The sequence below is a fragment of the Coptis chinensis genome, chromosome 6 (assembly GCF_015680905.1).
Source record: "Coptis chinensis isolate HL-2020 chromosome 6, ASM1568090v1, whole genome shotgun sequence".
Taxonomy (NCBI): Eukaryota; Viridiplantae; Streptophyta; class Magnoliopsida; order Ranunculales; family Ranunculaceae; genus Coptis; species Coptis chinensis.
This window is the reverse complement of record NC_141461.1, coordinates 32637397-32654209: the sequence shown is the minus strand read 5'-3', so window position 1 is coordinate 32654209 and position 16813 is coordinate 32637397. Positions and strand designations below refer to the sequence as shown.

The 16813-nt window shown below is 36.0% G+C and overlaps 1 long non-coding RNA gene across 1 annotated transcript; it reads right to left on the bottom strand.

Moving 5' to 3' along the window:
• Window positions 1–3011: 3011 nt before the first annotated feature.
• Window positions 3012–16566, bottom strand: LOC147492619 (uncharacterized). Its single transcript, XR_015198707.1, has 3 exons — window positions 16496–16566; window positions 15903–15970; window positions 3012–3197 (listed from the first exon to the last, which is right to left on the bottom strand). It is a non-coding gene; the product is annotated as an uncharacterized LOC147492619 (long non-coding RNA).
• Window positions 16567–16813: the final 247 nt, after the last annotated feature.

Below are 16813 nucleotides of genomic sequence, written 5' to 3'. Positions count from 1 at the left end.
AAAGGAAGCAAGCATAGAACTAACTTTGCAGCAGCTTTAGTTGAGATCAGCAGGCCATCTACTAAAGGAAACACCATGTCCCTTTAACCTGGAGCCCCACATTACAAAAGGACTCTCATTAGCAACTCAAACAACCTCCACTCTAGACTGCCAACAAGAAAACAATAGCAGACCTGCCATTCCTAGAAAACTTATATTGACTAGTAACACTCCTACGACATAATATCACAAGAAACTTATATTGACATTTTTCAACAAAGCCGACAAGATAGAAAAAAAAAACAACTGTCATAATATGTCCATTTTTTAGTAGTGGCAATTGACTAGTAACACTCCTATGGCATAATATCATCCATAATGGATCTTTATTTGAAAGCGTATAAATATCTTTTTTACATCTGATAAACACTCTCACAAGGAATAAGTAGGCATACACAATGAACTCACCATAAGAACAATGTGAAACTATCCAGAAAAAACACTTATCAATCCCTTCAAATACATGGGCACCAACAAATTGAATATGCCATCAAGCAATATCACCGTTACAACAAACTGTCGCATTTTTCTTCTAGCTGAAATTAGACAGAAAAAGTAATCTAAACGATCAACAAATAAAGCAGATACAAGGTCAACAAATTCAACAATTCCTTCAAGGCTAGAAAAATCCACTTACAACTACTAACATTCTTAAAGGTCGAACCCTAACAATTTTCGATCGAAGAATTGAGCAATAGTAGTTCTAGGCTTCTAGGAGTCTACTTTAAAACTATATATTATGCAACTAGAGGTTGAGCAGTTATCTTTTCAAAAGAACCTGTTACCGCTATTGACCTACATTAACACGTGCCTTCTTAATGTAACACTAAAATTTTAAAAACAAAAGTCTACGATTGTTAAGACACTGATCTTGTTTTACATAACCAGATCCCACAATAATTTGTCAATAGGCATGAAATTGATCAGCTTCAGCATATCCAATCAGAGCCAACCTATTGTCATTTGACAAGCAACCTTCATGATTCAACATCAAATTCAAGCAACAGGACTAAAATCCCGAGTACTTGTTATCGCCAACCTATATCAACATATGCCTTCTTAAATTAATTAATCGAACCAAAGCAAAGACAAAGTTCATACAGGTTCACTAAAAATCAAAGGAAAAATATTGACATATCTTTATAAAAAAACCACAAGAACATTCATGACAAGACAATCAATATATATTCATTCCAAGAAACAATAAATACACAACAAGACCACTTACAGAGAGAGATAACATCACCTTCAAAGCAGATCGAAAGCATCCAACCATTTTCCAAGTACAAACCCAATTAGTAACCCCACACATCTAGAACATGCAATTAACCATAATATAATCCATAATGGTTCTAGCTTCATTGCAAGATGTACATCACATTGCAGATTCAAGACATAAATTCATTATATGTTTGCGACTATTATAATAGAATTTGAAACTATAACCAAAATTGGCCCACTAGATTTATCAAATATAAGAATGAAAAAAGGAAACAACATCAAAACACGCTAACGCAAAGAACGCGAGAAAGACGAAAGCAACATCATGAGCGACAAGACTTCAAGACAAGGCAAATGATTTCATATGGAAGAACTTGTAATCAATATGATTAAACCTTGCATTTGTTGTGCGAAGCCTCCACATTGGGTGATGCCCGAACCTTACATAAGACCCCCAAATTAGTAAATTGCAAAATCCAAAATCAATTTATGAGAACCATTAATCCAAAGAAATTAAGGTTTTGAAATTGGGGGTTTTAATTAGGGTTGTAACCTAAAATCCAATCAACCTGAAAATTATTCAAGGATAAATGAACAAGAGAGAGAGAGAGAGAGAGAGAGAGAGAGAGAGAATAATCCTAATCAATATTTGTGGATGAGAATGGAGCGGCAAGACTTCTGATTATAGAAGAAGATGAAGAAGAAGTTTTGGTGGGCGGTGCAGTTTTGGGTTATTGCTTGTTCTTCTTCAATTTGGTGTTGATGGAAGAGACGAAGCGATCAATAAACTCCGAGGAATACATTTACAAGAGCTGCCCCTGAAGTTGCATGACCTAACACATTCTTAGTTTGGTTTGGTTTTCATATGCCAACGAGACTCTCCGAAGATGACGCTTGACTCTAAACAAAACTTTTAGGGGTCCCAAAATCGAAAACCAGCTCTTATACTAGTATACTGCTATGCAGTGAGGGCGTGAGCGGAGCATATCATTTCGTTAATTATAAATTGTTTTATAAAGACTTTGAAAAAAATTTAAAATTTTCAGATTAAAGATTAGGCAAAGTTCCCATGTTCAGTTAAAATATTGAAATACTATGTTCTATTAAAATTAGTCTAACCATGTAATCCTATTACTCAAACGCTTTGAAATTAGAAAAACAATCATAAGTCCAGAGTGCCACTTTGGCATAATTAAACCCAGCTCTACATAATGAGAAAATTTTATTTTATCATGTCCCAAATCCCTTTAACAGACTCAGCAATTATTAATGTGGTCATTGTATTGGTAGTGTAGTATGCAATTTTGTGGCTATAAATTTAATAGTTTGTCTTCGCAAATGAAAAAATTCAATTGGATTTCACATCATTACTTCTCAATTTTTTTTTTTTTTTTTTTTTTTTTTTTTTTTTTTTTTTTTTTGGACTATGTTATGAATAATCTATAATACCCGATTCTTTTCAAAATATCCAAAATTTTGACATAACCTCCTTTGTAATTTAAACATTAAATCATATCTCCACGTTATACCTGTAAAACACCATCCAAAAACATAATACATACAACAAACTAAAATGTACAACATCATCCAAAATTTTGACGGAACCCCCTTTGTAATTTCAACATTAAATCATATCTCCACGTCAAACCTGCTTTCAACTTTTACAAAACATCATCCCAAAACAAAATACATAACAAATTACATCCTTTAAGTTCAAAACATAATACATACAACAAAAATACGATAAGACTTTACAGATTGTTTCATTACATAGCTTTCACTATACAGTTGCACCTAAACATATATGGTGCATATTTACACTAGTAACCAAGCTTAAAGAAGATGCGGGTGGAGGTGAATCAAAGTCCAGTAGGAACAGACGAGATACACTAGCAAGTGTTAAAAAATGTTCTTCATGGTTGGTATTTGCCGAGTCCCTACATTAGGAAATAAAAAAAAAAGATAATAAGAATCATTATGAAACACATTAGTAAGTGTCAAACTATGGAAAACCAATATGTGCGACCTCCCACTTAAGATTCAATTATGATATTATAAGAAACATATTTTGTCTAACTTTATAGATGTTTAAAGGTATATATAAATGAATCAACTATAAGATGTAATCACGAATTAACATACCGAGAATATAAACAAAATCTCAAGATAAGTGTAGTTTCAACTAATGTTTGTAGTGGACATGTGAAGCAAACGGCTTTCCTCTTGCAATCGGCCTTTAAGACCAGCACATCTTCCAATTCTTTGCAATCTATCTAAAGTGAACATAGGGCTAAATGCCAGATTACACAACTTTCTGGTACGTGACAAAGCAACAAATGTCAAACCGAGGTTTTCTCTTTCACTAATATCTACCACAGCCTGATTAAGAGTGAGCCCTTGACTTTTATGAATTGTTATAGCCCAACACAAAACTAGAGGAATCTGAGTTCTTTGGCATGAAGTATCATTTGTCTTCCAATGAGTTGTTTGTGGAGCAATTGGTATTATATTGGAATCTGGACGAAACTTAGGACCACGGTAGTTATCAAAGTCAACCATGACCGCAAGAGGAATATCTTCTGGTGATTTGCAACCATTTGCATAGACAATGTCCACAATAATGCCCATTGCATCATTAACCGCAGACCATTGTTGTGTGTGGCAAGGTTTGATCGAAGCATAACACGTGCACCAACTGATAAACACAAAACTTTTTTCAAGCCTTTCGCATCATCAGACAAAGCCCTGGAAGCGGTATCACAATTATTTTTTGATAAAATTCGAGCAACAGGTTTTCCAAGCTCAATTAGTCGATTGAGATTGTAATCATGTGCAGCTTGTTTGGTCGGAAATAGACGCAAAGCATATTTGAAGGTGTTAATTTCTTTCGCACTGAGCAAGGAAAAGTCTCTAGTCAGAAATAATTTCCAATCATCGATCGTGGATGTTCCATCACTAAGTCTCATTAATGCTTCCCAGAACAATGCTTGCCTATCCCATGCTTGTCAAAATATATGAGATAACCGAACACATTTATCAAAAAAAGAGTACATAAGTCCACCGTATAGTTGCTGAGGACTCCCACCTCCTTTATACAATGCTCTATCGCGATCACGAGAGGTAACCGGACGATATCACCAACAAGGAGAATGGAGACATTACCAAATGGCTCGTTAGGCCCAAAAATATCTCAACAACGACGGTCAATATTCGCAAGCATAGATGTTCCGACCATACTATATTCATCAATAATGATAAGTTTGGTGTCTTTAAAGTCCTCTTGCATACGCTGACATTGATCACCTTCAAAAGATTTAAATTTTTTTGAAACATTTCGTTCAGTTCTTTGTTCAGCTCTAATGGCGAGTTCATGGTGTATGGTTGCACCTCCAACATTAAAAGCAGTGACTCCAGTTGGAGCCATGACACGTACTGCTTTGGCTGATCTAAAAAATCCATTAATTAAATGCACAATTGCATTTATGAGAGTGGATTTCCCTGCCTGCACCACCACAAACTATCATACGAATGTACGCTCGACATTCTAGTGCTCGAATAACCATATCATGTGCCACTCTTTGTTCATGAGACAGTTCATCAAGGGTTACAATAAGAGGTTCAACGTTAACTTCTTCTCCACTGCGCAAAGTATGCACAAATTTTCTTTCACTCTCCATGTTTGGATATCGATATAAACCTTCAGCCCAATTGTATGAAGTATCAAAGTTTCGCCTTCCTAATTGGACATTCTCCCCAGGGACAAACAAGGGCCCCATTGCTGCTGCCATCATCCATTCATCTCGAAATAGGTCTTCCATATCATTCTCTATCTCAATATCATCTTCGAATTCTTCATCAATAGTTTCAGGAAGAATTACTGATTGGTGTTCTCCGAAGCCCAAGTCAATGTACCTTTCTAACCATAGTATGAAATCCCCTTTTACTTCTTCGGACTCGAAAATGGTGATGAATCAAGACTTGTTGACTTTACAAAATGATTCCCATTTTTCGGTGTTTGGTAGGATGTCACCATCCGGTTAATGGAACCAAACGCACAATTGCACTAACTTCGAGAAGTGTGCCAACCCTTCCGATTAAAGTAGTGTATTTTCGCCATATCGAGGAGGGGATGTATTTTCATAGCAAGGAGGTCGCTGCATATATTTTCCTACAAAGCTTGGGTCCGTTCCAACAATCTCTTCATCTTCGCCCCTCTTCTCGACATAAAGTTGATGTTAACATGCTCTTTTCACTTACATTTAAAAGGACAAACTTCCTTGATGATCGTACCAATGGGTACCCCATTAACAAATGACATACTTCTTGGGCAGAAATATCTCTTTCGGATACACTTTTCATAAGCAATCGCTGAAAGCAGATTTTGCATTCGACATGGACTAATTTAAGATCTTCAACAATTTCTCGTAAAGTTTACGTGAAACTCTTTGATGCGTGCTCAGATTTTGAAGCATACTTAGCAATGTAATTTACTACGATCGTACTCGAAGGGACGGCGACCAATCAATGTTTGCATGCCATGTCGTAGAATTTTTCTATTATGGGAGCAGACTAACTCATCATTCCGGCGCCTATAAACCGAACATATTATCAAGTAGGGCGGTTCTTCAACAATCTTCGACTTATAAAGTACATCAAATGGATATCTAAAGCGGCATCCCATCTGTTTTAGTTGTTTTATGTAAACATAAGCAATGACTTCCACATATGCTATGTCGCGATGACCCAATTAACCAATAAAGCAAGCATAGTCATTTTCGCCTCAGTATCAAGATTCAACTCAAGTGGCAAAGCACGCGACAAGGATGCTCTTGTATATTTTTATCCATGCTAGGATCTGGATTTACAGTGGAAACAAGCCTATCAAAATATTCAATGACATTTGATCTAACCTCTGCACTTGTACCTATCCCACTAACATCACGGAGCACCTCTTAGCCAAAGAAATCCATGAATATGACCACCGCCACGATTACGCCCTCAAACCGTACCAATGATCAACCACAGAAAACTCATTGCTTAAATATTCTCGAAAGAAATTGGATACCCTGGCCTGAAAGAACCATGCGACGACACTTGGATTTTCATTAACCAACCTTGCACGTCCCTTCCTTTTTTCTAAAGGAGACAACTTGTAAGTCAGATAATTCAACATGTCATACCTATAAAGATCCTCAAATAATTCCTAACTCGTAGCCAAGATATATTAAAATGATGTACAACACCATCATTCAACATTAAAATGAGACAACCTTTCAAGTGCATTAGATGGATCCAAAATGTGAAAGAGTTCTGGCCATTGCATGTCAGCAGCACTAAGTGTGAAGAATATCGTTGGCGGACCTAACTGTTTCACCATGGCTGTTAACTCTTTCAACCTTGTAAACCAAAAAGCACGAGTACCACATATATTCCTTGCAAAGTAAGAAATGCGATTAACTAGTTGTTTTTCACCAGATGAAATCATATCTCGAATATCTTGTATTGACAACTCTGCATCTCCTGGATTCTTTCTCACGAAAACATCACCTAATGCAAGTGCGCCCCACCTGGATAAAGAGTTCCATTCAAAATATCTAAATCTTGAATCTTTGGCAAAGCGACCATCAAATATTCAAAATATTGAAAGTATTACCAGCGGGTTTACTTTCCTTTGACGAAGTTTGCCTCAAATCGGCATTGCAAGAGGAAACAAGGTTGGAAAAGCCATAGCAATGTATCCGGGAGTTGAAAACTCATTAATGATCTCTGTAGTGAAAGGCATATGCACATGTGTCTGATCTGCATTTGTAACTTGCAATGCCCTTAAGAGACATGCTTGTTGATTAGGTTGCGAAAAAATAGCAATAGTACCAGCAACATGAAAATCATCAATGTGGAAATCTTGGTTATGTAGCTCAGGTGGTCCTTCATACTCATCTGTCTGCATTTGCATTGCTTTGTCTCCATTGTTAAGATCTCCCAAACTTTCTCCCGCACTTGGGATGTCTTCCGGTATCCCATCTACTGGAAGTCTTTCTAGAGTTCCGTCATCAATAATTATATCACCATAGTGCCGATGATATTTTTTCAACCAAACTAATGCTTCACGTACAAACTCACGACGAACACGAAACTCCTTGTTTGTATGTGTCCCGCCCCTATTAACAACTAGTATTGCAGATAAATCAGCAGGCTTGTATGGCAAAACGGTTGTAATTGCATTGACATCTTGTGCAAAGTTTATCACATTACCACCATATTTGTATTGTTGACCTTTCACACGATATACAGACATCATTGGGTGCACCCTAGCAATAAGAATTCTTTCTAAATCTGTCAAACGAGCCAATACTAGAGGCACAATACCAGGATGCATTGAGTTATCCACACTGAACATGCTTGCTTGGTGGTTCCCTCGCTTATCTGACTTGCAAGAAGAACACATACCTGCAGAAAAATTCAAATAAGGGAATCTTCTTTGGCATTCTAGACAACTTAACCATAGACTTGCAAGAAGAACAAATACCTGCAGATATCACTACTAAAAAAAAGGCTTATAAGCTCAGCTATAAGGTGAGATGTTCTGATTTTATCTCGGTTTTCTAAGAAAAAACAACCGAGGTAAAATCCATCGAGGTAATAGAGTTCTACAAAACCGAGATAATAAGCTACTAAATTATCTCGGAAGTCCGACATCTTATCTAAATATATTATCTCGGTTTCTAAATAAAACCGATATTATATAGAATAAAACCGAGATAAATTGTTGATTGAAACCAATTAGTATAGAAGAAAACTGAGATGTTTTTTATTGAAACCGAGATAATATCAAAAATAACCGTGATAAATTCTTTTGGAAAAGGAGATTGTTGGACAACCTTTTATCTCACCCTTTGTCATTTTTGTTGGTATTGCTTATAACAATTAACCGAAAATAAAAACACATCCCCAAACCACCACATTCCCTTTCATATTCATAAACATCAACACCAATTAACAAAAACAACCCAACATAAATAAATTATTTGAAGAACTTATTTCATTAAGATAAGAAAGAACAATGTCGAACATGAACGTAACTTTCAAAAGTACTAGTGATCACCAATTATTTATAGAAACTCAAATATTGTATCAATTACTATTCTTGAACTATAATAAGACATTTTTAACCTTTCTCTATATATGCGTGGAAAGGAGATGATGGTTCTATTTGAATTTCCTACTCAAAAAAAAAAATTTGAGAATCCACAACTCCCAAGGTATATATTCCATTCGGTCATCATCACCGTGAAAGTTATAGGCTCCAAGACTCTCTTCATCAACTTTAGTAAGTGGAGACGAATATCCAAGATGGTCCCGATCCATAAGAGAAACATCATTTCTAACAAACTCATCCCGTACTAACTTCCCAAAGAATGACCAATGTATATGCTCAATCCAGTTCCATCATTGTAATGCAATGGACTTATGCTAGAGGAGTCTTGATCAATCTTTCCTTTGAAAATATATCGACAGAAATCGAGGGAATCGTCATTGATGTCAATAAGAATATCTCCACGCTTAGCAGCGAGGACTCAACTTGAGGTGCATCTTTAGTCGCAGGCCCCTCACCGAAACGCAATTATTTGATTGCTCAAGAATCATTACTATGTGTGTCCTTTGGAAGCTATATATCTCACCCCAATGAAGCTCGGTAGGATAGATGTAGGGTCCTCATTGCTTAGAAGTTACTTCTAAGCAATAGAACCACACAATAAGAGAGAATATAAACAAAAGAAGAATGGCAAAAAAAATGAAGGGTTGAACAAGTATAAAAATGTTGCAATAGTGACCTTACCAGAAACTTTGGCAAATTGTGTCCCGTTACTTACAGAATCTCCATCTTTCTTAAACCAATCGACCTAAGAGCGAAAAACGTTGTTAATAAATAGACGCTTTTGTGCATTTAAAATAATATAATCGAGATAGGAATTGCAGAAATAAAATTTGTCTTCACGTAGACGATGAGGCACCATTGACTCTCAGCTTGACTTTAAGTCATAGTTCAAAGTCAACAATATAGTTCACTAATTGCAATTCATGATGATTTAACTGTTAACACTTTATATAAGAGCCTAATCATTATTTGGAGAAAAGATGAGAGCTGATCGGACATTCTTACTTGCTTGTTGGTGGTTGCCATACACTAGATAAGTCCCATATGCTCTGCTAGACGTGCTGGAGTCTGGAAGTGGGTTTTAGCAGCATACCCATATCCTTCAGAAATCTGACTTCCATAATATGTTCCACTCCACTGATTTCCACGATTCACCCTCAACTGGCAAACAAACATAAAAGAATCATCACAAAAACTGATAACAGAGTGAAGATCATAAACAGTGAAGAAAAACAGCTTTGTAACCATTTTGTCAGTTTCATTTTATTTTCCTTCTCTCTCTTTGTAAACAAGAAAATCACCTAATCTGGGGAACCTTTTGCTTTTCAGTCGCAAATGCCATGCTTAGTTGACCTTCATCACCATGCTAAAACAATACATAACAATTACTATAAGTTAAAAACTGAGAAATATACGGAAATAAACCAATCACTTGATGACTCTGAGGATGAGATGACCTTTTAAAACACCCTGCGGGCTCTATACTGGATACAATAAGTTAATAACAATGCATACAAGTGAGACTTGTCGAGAAACATGTTCCGAGATAAATCCAGTTTTGGGACAAAAGCTGTCATCATCCCAATAAAAAGAGAGAGCTCTAAAACCCTTGCGGCATTTGAAGGGCGGCTTAAACCTAACAAGTTTTAAAAAAAAAAAACCTTATTTAAGAGAGAGTCTTGAGTATCAACAAGCAATCATAATTCAAATAGTGTACCGTTAAACCTTCATTTGTCCTCAATGTGGAGATTGGTCCCCAAGAAATGGAAGTCCTTGGAATATAAATTATGGAGTCTATATATTAGACTTACAGAACTTCATCCTTTTCCCACCTGGGGAACAAAAAATACAACTGATTACTAGTATTTCCACACTCAATAACATCAACTATAATAATAATAAACAGGCGCATATTCATAGTCCAATTCGGTAGGAATGTGGGATCCCATATATAGACAAAGAGTCTTTGGGGTGGCTATATCACACTCACTTCATTTATATATGAATTGCATTATTATATCAGTTAATGACATTAGCCATCAATAGCCAATGATTATTTAGAGCCAAAATATCATCGAAGTTTGCGAGATCAAGTCCAACAAAACTCGACAACCATAAGCTTTTCTAGCACATCCAAAATTAGTGAACTACTATTTTGAGAGTGGTCCGCGTTTTCGCGAAGATCATAAGAATGGTAAGGAATGTTACCTCAATACCTCATTACCTCCTATACATTCAAAATGTAAGACGACCCATTGGGCTAGCCAAAAAACTTTGAATTTTGCCCCAAACAAGTTAAAGTTGAAATCCAATACTCAATATAAGCCCATGAAAATTCAAGTAGGTTTGAACTTGAAAATTGAATCGGTTTATGCAGTAACATGTCAAAAGTGCGGACACTTGTACTCAATGTAGCACAACTCACGTAGGAAGCTTTCAAACTTTCAAAGAGCTCAAAACACTTTGTAAAAATTTCAAACCAAATTGTTCTTTGTTGATATGAAAAACGTCTCCTCACCACCCCTTATCCTTCAAAGGAACCATTTCACATCCAAAAGTGAACAATTCTAAATTTCCAACGGAACCACCGATATCCGACCACGACTATGAATAATGTTCAAGCCTTCACCATCTAACTATCCCCAAATGATCCCAATACCACCATTCAACGGTGGTCACCTTAAAAGGAATATCACTTCAACCCATTCAACTCTTTCCAAAATTTCTACCAAATCATTCCCCATAATTTCTATTTTAGTGTTCCCTCTCTTATCCAAACCAATCAACTAAAGAAACCAAATGACAATACTACATTAAAAATTAATTGGCAATAAAATATAATGTCCAAGGAATGACAACAGTATCAAGAATTTAAGGCATTAAAATTAGAATGTCATGAATCAGAGATGAATTGTGTTGTTTTTTTATCCACAACTTGAACCTTGCCCTTGGGGGATATGAAGGTTTTCTTAAATTGCTCCTGCTATGTTAAGTATATCACACGGGGTAAATACAAGGTCCAAAACAGGACACATTACAAAATAATATACAACTAACAAGTTGATGTAAAATACCTTGTAATCTAAATTTCTCAGCTAGGTTCTACAAGTGACTTGATTGGTTGACATCCCGATCTTTCAAATTCCTGATAAGGTCAAATCTATGTCAACCAAGGCATCTCAAAATAATAAGAAACGAGGTTTTTTATTGATTGACACAATTGGTATACAACTCTCCTCTTTCTTAAGACACAACATACTATTAAGAAAACGGGTTATGTAGAGAAAGGATTGTATGGGGCCCTCTTGCCCAAAACAAAGCTTCTACATATCATGTAGTCATTCAAACATTGATTAGCTAAATATGTAGTTTTTTTTTTTTTTTTTTTCGGTTCGGCTAAATATGTAGTTAAGAATCAATTGTACCTGTTTGTGCAAGCCCTAACTAATATGGAATTATGGATATATAAGGACAACTAAGGCTACCTAAATAGCCAACTTAAGTTAGGCCAAGTGACCAACAAACTACGGTCCAAACCGATGCATTCAAGTTTCTTTCTTTCACTAAAAATCAATGCCAAACAAAATACTAACAGGTTACTTAAGGTTCAATGAAGTATAATCAAAAATATATTTTCCCCATAACGGTACCTAGAGGCTCAATCAAGACTTAATGAGAGTTTTGTGTCAACAAATAAACACACCTCTATCCCCATCCACATAAACACACATGAACATTTAAACTACTACCAAGTTACTTGCAAGATGTATATATTATCACATACAAATTTTTTAGGTATTTGTATTCTACAAAAGAATATTCAAATCATCAAAGAACCATGCTTTGCGATACTTGATAATTATGTCGTTAAAACAATCATCAAAGTTCCAGAGGAACTTTGGAGTTACTTTTCTTAACATTTAAAGGATTGAGAAAGAAAAGGATGGCAAGCATAAGAGATCACGAACCTTGGAAAAACATCATCATAACTTTGTATGTTGTTGACTCACCAAAACTCCACTCTTCATTTTCTCTATAAGTTCCTCACATTTCCAAAACATCTTTCTCCCTCTAGGATCCTCACTTCCGGAAGATCCTACTAACAACATCAAGCTCTATCACAAGAGCTTCTCTATCCTAACCTCGGGTGCATAGTGTTGGAACCGTCTTTCACCCAACCTAACAACTCGGATGTTCGATTGCAAGCTCGGCACCTAAAAGCATCTCTCGGAGGGTTTCCTCCACTCTTCACACAAGGGCCCATGACAACTTGTCCTTCACGAATTACCGATCCGATATGAGTCCAATGAGAGCATAAATCACAACCAATCCAACGACATGTATTCACCTCAAAATCAAACTTGTTACAGATTACACATACAAGTGATTGCGAGAAACCATTTCTGTTGCTACACATCATCACAAGTACAAATCATCACCGGAATCGGGTTTTGACATGCTATATTTCGCATCTCTTTGTACAAGAAAACCTCCATAAGAGAGGTCTGAGAAAGACATATGTTTGGATGTAAAAATGCCTGAATTCGGTGTTAATCGCAAACAAGAACTTCAAGCTGCACTCGTGTGCTCTACTCAGGGTTTTAGCAATCAAATCGACCCTTATTCTCAACAAGTTTCGCGATAACCAAAACTCCTCTCTATCTTTGAGCCACCTGTTCCTTCAAGAATCACCCGGCTCGGCTTTGAGTTCTTCCATAATTTCTTCGAAGAAGAATCATCCTTCGAAATTATCTCCACTCTTTCTCGTGCTATATCCCGCGAGATATTTTGTCCCCACAAGAAACCCGGCGTTCTTTGAAGCGTCAAGAACATCGTTTTCCCCTTCTTTCCCAACAGTATTCTTGGACCCAAATCAAGACTTGCAATGTACTTTCATGAGTAGCATACCTGATATAGATATGATAAGCCAAAAAGAAAAGTAGTGTACCTTGATAAGAGCAAAGATATCTAGAGTTGAATGAGCTAGGTGGTTTTAAAAAATACACGAAGAGATAGCACGAGGCGAGATACTTGGGATTAGAATGGCGGCGTTGCCATTATCGTGTGTTAGTGAATGATATTCCTTTGATTGAGATCGAAAATCGTAGAGAGGGAGTTCAATTTTTGTTGGACTTCTATTTATTTTGGGATTTCTGTTTTCTTTAATTTATTCTGAGATATTTGGTATAATAGCTATTATATCATTTTAGTGCCGAGATATTTGGTATAATAGCTATTATAACATTTGAGTGCCGAGATATTTGGTTTAATATCAATTATATCAGTTCAATGTGAGATAAATTAAATTTCCTATTATATCAGTTTTAGAATGGTGAGATAAATGAAATTTCCTATTATATCCGTTCCACAATGGTGAGATAAATGAAATTTCCTATTATATCGGTTCTATCCACTAGTGGTAAAATCCATATATTTTATCTCGGTTAAGTAAGAGGCTAGATAACAGATTTATACTTTCGAGTTAGTACCTAAATTACAGGACATATTATCTCATTTACATGACATATTATCTCTCTTATCAGCAGAACCGAGATAAGGCTAATTTTAGAACCGAGATAAAAACCCTTTTTTTTAGTAGTGTATCTTTAAATCAGGGAATCTTCGTTTGCATTCTGGACAACTTAACCATACAATATCGTTGCATGATTTTCGGAAAACTTGCGCATTGGTAAAAGGTAGGCAATCATTCACAATTTGTGTTTGAATAGTCACTTCACATCTATTGTTATCTCCAATACTCGATTGTACATGGGATTGTGGTTGTGGAACTCGTCCATGTCGAGCAACTATCCGGCGGGAAAGAGCAACTATTTTGCAAGAAAATCTTTGGTGAGCAATTCTGCGAAGAGCTACATTTCTATAAAGCGCGACGTGAGTGCATTATGAAACGACCCGCTCAACGGGGGTCTTGATTTTCAACTATTAGTCTTCGGCGAGCTCTACGTAAAGCTAGTTTGAAGCGATGTACCTCTGCTTGTTTCATTTTGGTTGGAATAGTTTCTTCGATCATTATCTAGACGGCCTTGAACACATTGTTGGTCAAAGGATTGACGATTCGTGCTGCGCTTAGCGTCGGGGAGAGGTATCAATATCTCGGCACAAAGAACGTTGCTCAATTGTCCGATTTTCCGTGCTGCGCTTCGGCCGAGATGTGTCAATATCCGAATAACGATCGTTGCTCATTTGTTAGTTTTGAACGTGCTCTTTTACGTCTAGCAGAATTTTCACCTCTTCTAATTTCCAGTCTTTGACTTTGTAACAAACTTTGTTCTTGACCTGGTATCCTCTGAATAAACATAGAATTTTCAGGTTGAGTTGCATTTCTCATATTACGAATCCACTTCCTGAGCGGGCAATTTTCATCTAGATCATCCACCCTCTCCATTTGCGAAGAGATTTCTTCATCATCTCCAACCCTCTGATTACCTTTAGAGGATTCTGGCCGATCATGTATCCTTTGAATATGCATAGAATTCCTAGGTTGAGCTCCAACTCTCTAATTACCTTTAGAGGATTCCAGTTGATCATGTTTCCTCTGAATATTCATAGAATTCTCAACTAGAGCTGCCACCACTCTTAGATTCCAAAAAGGAGTATCTGGCATAATAAAGGAGACAAAAGAAGTACGTCTAGATCAAATTGCATGTCTTCAAGTGGTTGGATTTGAAATTTCATCTGCTGGACAATTTAATCTCCTGATGTCTGCTGACAATTGGGCAAAAGAGGTACATGGTCGATGATTATGAAGGCGTGGCGAGTAGTTGGTAGTGGATACGTCGATTCCGACGACTATAAAATCGACCAAAACCTATCAACTTCGATGCGACTCACGGCGAGTATAGAATTGACCAAAAACCTATCTGCTTGGTGTACTTGTACTAGTAAACCTCCTTCCACCACTTCCATTGGGTATTCAAACACCGAGGCGAAAAGGAAGGAGGCGAGTGGCAACCCTTCTTCCGTCGGTTCAATTGTAATACCTACATATTTGGCAAATTAGACCATTAAAAGTTTTATGTTTTGCTTATAGTTTTTATTCCTTTTATCTAATGGGAAATTAACTAAGGGAAAAGTTTAGTAAGCGGATAATAATAACATGACCTCAATATGGTATAGTTAAAATGCCAAGTAGTATTGATTTTCATGTAACCTAACTAAACAAAGAAAATGTTGTCTCTACTCCTATTGTATAATCTATCAAGCCCAACCACGGTGGGTCCTAAATGTTAAAAAATTGCAACATATGAAATATAAATATGATAACTTATTTTGTGATATCTAAAAAACATTGAACTTTGTACTATTGTTACATGACGTATAAATACATTAATACTAACTAATGTATAAAAAGAAGTTAAGAATTTTTAGTGCATGAATTATATGAAAAATGCATGAATTATATGGTAGTCCCAATCATTCGTACAAATTTGAACAAGGAGCAAATCAAATTCGAATGAAGACATACCTGTGGACGCTCAAATTTTTCCAAGAAACATAAAGACTTAGAACCAACACAAACCAACAGAACTAATCCTGCAAGGAAGGTAAGAAATAATGGTTACCTTAACGCCCCAAAACTCGAATAAATATATACCTAAAATACGTGACTTCTATGAAAAATTTGGACAGAGCCTCCTTTGTATTTTCGACATTTCATAAACCTAAAATCTATCATAACCTGAAAGTTTAAAACAATATACTTCTCATTTTCATTCAATAATCCATCTATTTAATCGTCTCGAATAAAATGGCAGCAACACTAGGACTTAGTACAACAAAGAACTTGATGAATGAGAATTTGAATACATCTCATTGATTAACCCATCTACTTAACTGTCTCGATGAATGCCAGAGCAGTTAAATAACTAGTTTAAAAATGAGATCACTGCAACATTAGGACTTAGTACAAAGAAAGAACTTGAATGTCTCGACTAATGCGGATCATCCAAGCACCTCATTACAAAAAGCCATTACCAAAAAAACAAATTAAATAAATATTTTCGAGTCCCATAGCTATCAAAAGGTTTACATCATTAACAAATTCGAATGAAGACATACCTCTTTCGACTCAAATTTTTCCAAGAAATATAAAAACTTAGAACCAAAAAAGACCAACATAATTGATCCTGCAAGGACAAACCAAATAATGATTAGCTTTGGGAATATATTGCAATGGAAACGACTAGTGGACTCGCAAGTGATTAATACTTATTAATTAAAAAAAATTGTTTTGTTTGTAAATTGTTTGAAAAAGGGTTGAGTAATAAAGTTAAAATACATTTTCAAATAAATATGACTATATAAGTACAATCAACCAACTTACATGCATGCATTTGCTGTAAACAAGTTCAGATTCTCAATCATTCAATCTCTCAG